Here is a 6,000-nt window from a genome sequence, read left to right as displayed (position 1 = left end):
ACATCTGTAGTCATTACCTGATAATTTATATTTCTGTATTTCTAAATAAATGCATCATTGTGATATATATTCTTACATGACATGTAACATTCATTCTCATGTCTGATCGAAAATGGACTAAATCCAATTAATGAAAGGTCCAGCGCCCAAATTATTTTACCTGTTCAGGAGCCGAAAATCATTGGGCTTCTTCACATGAAGTTGACATATCTGAGCATACATTTGCACCATATTCAGTAGTAGGCTATACAAGACACGGAAAGGAAAACATCATATTTAATCCAAGTAAGTATTTCCAAAGCACATCTCTGCCATTTCTGTTTTAAAAATGCATCATATCAAATCCAGAACTCCAATCACAACACATGTTTTCTGTAAAGATGCAAACAAAAAAATTATTTGATTTATTTAACAGACAATAAAAGTTGCACACACTCAATACCCCTGCCTGCCCTGTTTTTTATGGACAATGGATGCGATGAGTGCAGATTGGGTCATCAGCGGCGGTCCCTCGCAGTCCAGACCCAACGTGATGGTACTTTTGGTCTGTGATCCACTCCAAACTGTCAATGCATAAATCATTAATCAAAATTGTGTCGATATTGCAAGAAGATATTGTCATTTCACATAACCATAACACAAGGTAGCTCCTCTACCTGCTTAATTCATGAGGAGAAAACTAACTGCAACAAGCTAGCTAGCTAACCAAGTTGCTAGCTACTGTAAGTTAGTTACTCACTTTAGTGTTAAGGTATTTTCTGAACAGCTTCTCACTTACATTTTAGTCATTTTAGCAGACGCGCTTATCCAGAGCGACTTACAGTTAGTGAGTGCATACATTTGTTTTAATTTCACTTCTATGTTTCTCCAGTTGTCAGTTCGACCACACTCCTTTTACACACTTATTTGTGGCGCCCAAATTAATAAATTACAGTTCAAACTCCAAAGCAGATAATAAGTGATTATTGTTGCTAGGCTACCAGTTACAGTGCTTTTAGCTTGCAATTTGCACATGCCTTTATCCAGAGGGAATACAACAATTATAGCTAGTGTCTGAAAGAATGATATCAATTTAACGTTTTTCAAATTATTATGTCCTTAAAACTCAAATAAGCATCAGAAATTGTCCATATTTAGCATATCAAAATAAATACCAAGATCCTGATATGGACCTCAGTCAAGAGCATATTATGCATTGTATGTGCTGAGAAAATAAAATATGGAGGCCTACTGTCAGCATTTGACATCATATAGAGAAAATAAGATATCCACATAGGATATCTATATAATATATCAGGATATTTCTCTATATACAGTGGGGAAAATAAGTATTTAGTCAACCACCAATTGTGCAAGTTCTCCCACTTAAAAAGATGAGAGAGGCATGTAATTTTCATCATAGGTACACGTCAATTATGACAGACAAAATGAGAAAAAAAATTCCAGAAAATCACATTGTAGGATTTTTAATGAATTTATTTGCAAATTATGGTGGAAAATAAGTATTTGGTCAATAACAAAAGTTTCTCAATACTTTGTTATATACCCTTTGTTGGCAATGACACAGGTCAAACGTTTTCTGTAAGTCTTCACAAGGTTTTCACACACTGTTGCTGGTATTTTGGCCCATTCCTCCATGCAGATCTCCTCTAGAGCAGTGATGTTGTGGGGCTGTCGCTGGGCAACACGGACTTTCAACTCCCCTCCAAAGATTTTCTATGGGGTTGAGATCTGGAGACTGGCTAGGCCATTCCAGGACCTTGAAATGCTTCTTACGAAGCCACTCCTTCGTTGCCCGGGCGGTGTGTTTGGGATCATTGTCATGCTGAAAGACCTAGCCACGTTTCCTCTTCAATGCCCTTGCTGATGGAAGGAGGTTTTCACTCAAAATTTCACGATACATGGCCCCATTAATTCTTTCCTTTACACAGATCAGTCGTCCTGGTCCCTTTGCATAAAAACAGCCCCAAAGCATGATGTTTCCACCCCCATGCTTCACAGTAGGTATGGTGTTCTTTGAATGCAACTCAGCATTATTTGTCCTCCAAACACGATCGAGTTTACTTTTACCAAAAAGTTATATTTTGGTTTCATCTGACCATATGACATTCTCCCAATCCTCTTCTGGATCATCCAAATGCACTCTAGCAAGCTTTAGACGGGCCTGGACATATACTGGCTTAAGCAGGGGCACACGTCTTGCACTGCAGGATTTGAGTCCCTGGCGGCGCAGTGTGTTACTGATGGTAGGCTTTGTTACTTTGGTCCCAGCTCTCTGCAGGTCATTCACTAGGTCCCCCCGTGTGGTTCTGGGATTTTTGCTCACCGTTCTTGTGATCATTTTGACCCCACGGGGTGAGATCTTGCGTGGAGCCCCAGATCGAGGGAGATTATCAGTGGTCTTGTATGTCTTCCATTTCCTAATAATTGCTCCCACTGTTGATTTCTTCAAACCAAGCTGCTTACCTATTGCATATTCAGTCTTCCCAGCCTGGTGCAGGTCTACAATTCTGTTTATGGTGTCCTTTGACAGGTCTTTGGTCTTGGCCATAGTGGAGTTTGGAGTGTGACTGTTTGAGGTTGTGGACAGGTGTCTTTTATACTGATAACAAGTTCAAACAGGTGCCATTAATACAGGTAACGAGTGGAGGACAGAGGAGCCTCTTAAAGAAGAAGTTACATGTCTGTGAGAGCCAGAAATCTTGCTTGTTTGTAGGTGACCAAATACTTATTTTCCACCATAATTTGCAAATAAATTCATAAAAAATCCTACAATGGAATTTTCTGGATTTTTTTTTCTCAATTTGTCTGTCATAGTTGACGTGTACCTATGATGAAAATGACAGGCCTCTCTCATCTTTTTAAGTGGGAGAACTTGCACAATTGGTGGCTGACTAAATACTTTTTTTCCCCACTGTATATATGTATATCAGGATATTTAATTAGTCAATATCCGTCCATACCATGTATGACATCCAGAAGGAATCCAAAAATGATTTGTGCATGAAAGTCAAATATGGATTTCACATTTGTCAAATTATTGAGCATGAGGTAAAAACTCAAATGCATCAGAAATCGTGTCATAGTTTAATATCTTGAATGTGCTGAGAAAACACAGATATGCAATGTATACGGGTAGTATTTGTAAACATGAAGAGAGAAAATAGGATGTCGCATATCTCAGGATATTGAAGGAGTCCATATCCGGCCATAGGAAATGTCCATGTGTGATATTCGGCGTAATCTCAATATCATATACTGTATGTCTAAAGACAAGTCTTGATTCAGAATTTGTCAGGATATGTTGCATATCCACAAAACTCAAAATGTGCATCTGAAATGGCCTGTATTCTGTAGAATATAAAAAATGTGTCATGTAAAGGTATTCCCTGATATGAACCCATTTTAGCCAGTGTTTTGTGCCTTTAATATAAAGCAATCCTTTTGAATTCGAGAACAAAATTCTTAGTATTGCAAACCATTAACAAAGCAAAACATTAACCCAAAAGCATTGAGGGCAAAATAAAGAATATTGCACTGCAAATAATTTTGAAAGGCAAGAACAAGTGAATTGTAAAGTAAAACTTTTTAATGATTAAATATTTAAGTGTTTTATTTTTAATACATTTGCAAAGATGTATAAAAAACTGTTTTTGCTTTGTCATTATGGGGTATTGTGTGTAGATTGATGAGGGGAAAAAAACAATTTAATCAATTTTAGAATGAGGCTGTAACATAACAAAATATGGAAAAAGTCAAGGGGTCTGAATACTTTCCGAATGCTCTGTACTATATTTACATACATGCATTATGAAAGAGACATTAAAGAGGCCCACGGCATGAAATCCAAATCTGATATGATTATTCTGATCAATGACCAGTCATCATTCATTTGCATATATATCCACCTACTTTGAAAGGGTAAGCGGGCTAGGCTGTAGAGTCTAGACCAGAAACACTTCTGATTTCCATCCTCTCCTAATCAGGGACCAATTCAGACATGGGACACGAGGTCAGCGCAATTAACTACTAGGTAGGAAACAAAAACCAGAAGTGTTTTCAGCCCTCCAGGACCGGAATTTGGCAGCCCAGGTCTAGATGATCCTATTCACCAATCAGGTCTGTGTATGTAAATATATTTACATTTGTATCAACACTCCCACACGATCAGAATGAGCATTTCAATGGCAAAAGGAGGCTCAGGGAAATACATGATAGAAGATATATTTGGTTATTTTCATGAAATAAACACAGTGATTTATTAGCCATACAGTGATTATTTAAACATGTAATTAAAAAGACTGCATAGGTTTAAGGGTCGAGGACGAGCCATATTATATTTGAAAATATATCAAATGTTCTTTCTAGTGTCACGCCCTGGCTCTGGGGACTCTTTAATGTTGAGCCAGGGTGTAAGTTTCTATGTTATAGTTTCTATGTGTTTATTCTAGATTGTTTAGTTCTATGTTGGCCAGGGTGGTTCCCGATCAGAGGCAGCTGTTGCTCGTTGTCTCTGATTGGGACCCATACTTAGGCAGCCTTTTGGCACTAGTTTATTGTGGGATCTTGATCCGTAAGGTTTGTGTTTAAACCCTAGGACTTCACGTATCGTTTATTGTGTTGTTCGTGTGTACTCATTAAAAGAATGTACGCTTATCACGCTGCGCCTTGGTCCGTTCATTATAACGATCGTGACAGAAGATCCCAACCTCGACTGGATCAAGCAGCGTGACGAGGAGAGAGGATGGACTTGGGAGGAGATGAGTGCGAGTCTGGCAAGAGGGATGGAGGCCTTGAGCACGGGGGAGAGACAAGCCCAATAAATTTTTAGGGGGGGGCTCACACCGTGGACGGCGAGGCAGCGGGAGGCCGCGATAGAGCGGTTCGGCAGGTTAGCAGAGGAGGCCGCCAGGTTACGGGGGCCACTGGTCACGAAGGAGAAGGGTAGTGTAGAGGCACGGCGAGAGGTACTGGGGTGGGTTACCAGTCCGGTCCGGCACGTTCCTGATTCCCGCACAAGGCCAGTGGTGTGTGTTCCCAGTACGGTCAGGCCCGTTCCTGCTCCCCGCACTAAGCCAGTGGTGCGCGTCGCCAGCCCGGTCCGGCCTGTTCCTGCTCCCTGCACCAAAGCCAGTGGTGCGCGTCGCCAGCCCGGTCCGGCCTGTTCCTGCTCCCGCGACCAAGCCAGTGGTGCGCGTCGTCAGCTTCCGGTCCGGCCTGTTCCTGCTCCCCGCACCAAGCCTGTGGTGCGCGTCGCCAGCCCGGTCCGGCCTGTTCCTGCTCCCGCACCAAGCCTGTGGTGCGCGTCGCCAGCCCGGCCCTGCCCGTTCCTGCTCCCCGCACCAAGCCTGTGGTGGGCATCGCCAGCCCGGTCCGGCCTGTTCCTGCTCCCCGCACCAAGCCAGTGGTGCGCGTCGCCAGCCCGGCCCTGCCCGTTCCTGCTCCCCGCACCAAGCCTGTGGTGCGCGTCGCCAGCCCGGTCCGGCCTGTTCCTGCTCCCCGCACCAAGCCAGTGGTGCGCGTCGTTTAGCCTGGTCCGGCCCATTCCCGCTCCCCGCACCAAGCCAGTGGTGCGCGTCGTCAGTCCGGCACGGTCTGTGCCTGTTCCACCTGTGCCTGGTCCGGCACCGGTCAGCTGCTCCATGCCGGAGCCAGAGCAATCCGCTCCACCGGTGTTCAGTCCAGCTCCGGCCAGCAGGGCGAGACCACGAGGGCGAGAGAGAGAGTGGTGGTCGCGCCCGGAGCCGGATCCTCCCCTGTGGTGTTTGGTTGGCGCGGTCGCAGTCCGCGCCTTTGGGGGTACTGTCACGCCCTGGCTCTGGGGACTCTTTAATGTTGAGCCAGGGTGTTAGTTTCTATGTCATAGTTTCTATGTGTTTATTCTAGATCGTTTAGTTCTATGTTGGCCAGGGTGGTTCCCGATCAGAGGCAGCTGTTGCTCGTTGTCTCTGATTGGGAACCATACTTAGGCAGCCTTTTGGCACTAGTTTATTGTGGGAT

The 6,000-nt window shown here is 43.8% G+C and overlaps 1 long non-coding RNA gene across 1 annotated transcript in view; it reads right to left on the bottom strand.

The window, feature by feature from the left end:
• Window positions 1-258: 258 nt before the first annotated feature.
• The window catches only part of LOC121579699, a 148,737-nt gene continuing 142,995 nt past the window's right edge, over window positions 259-6,000 (bottom strand). The window contains exon 4 of the long non-coding RNA XR_006002940.1: window positions 259-563. This is a non-coding gene — a long non-coding RNA (uncharacterized LOC121579699). The remainder of the gene's footprint in view (window positions 564-6,000) is intronic.

Source organism: Coregonus clupeaformis, chromosome 13, assembly GCF_020615455.1.
Source record: "Coregonus clupeaformis isolate EN_2021a chromosome 13, ASM2061545v1, whole genome shotgun sequence".
Classification (NCBI taxonomy): Eukaryota; Metazoa; Chordata; class Actinopteri; order Salmoniformes; family Salmonidae; genus Coregonus; species Coregonus clupeaformis.
This window is presented reverse-complemented; position numbering and strand designations above follow the sequence as displayed.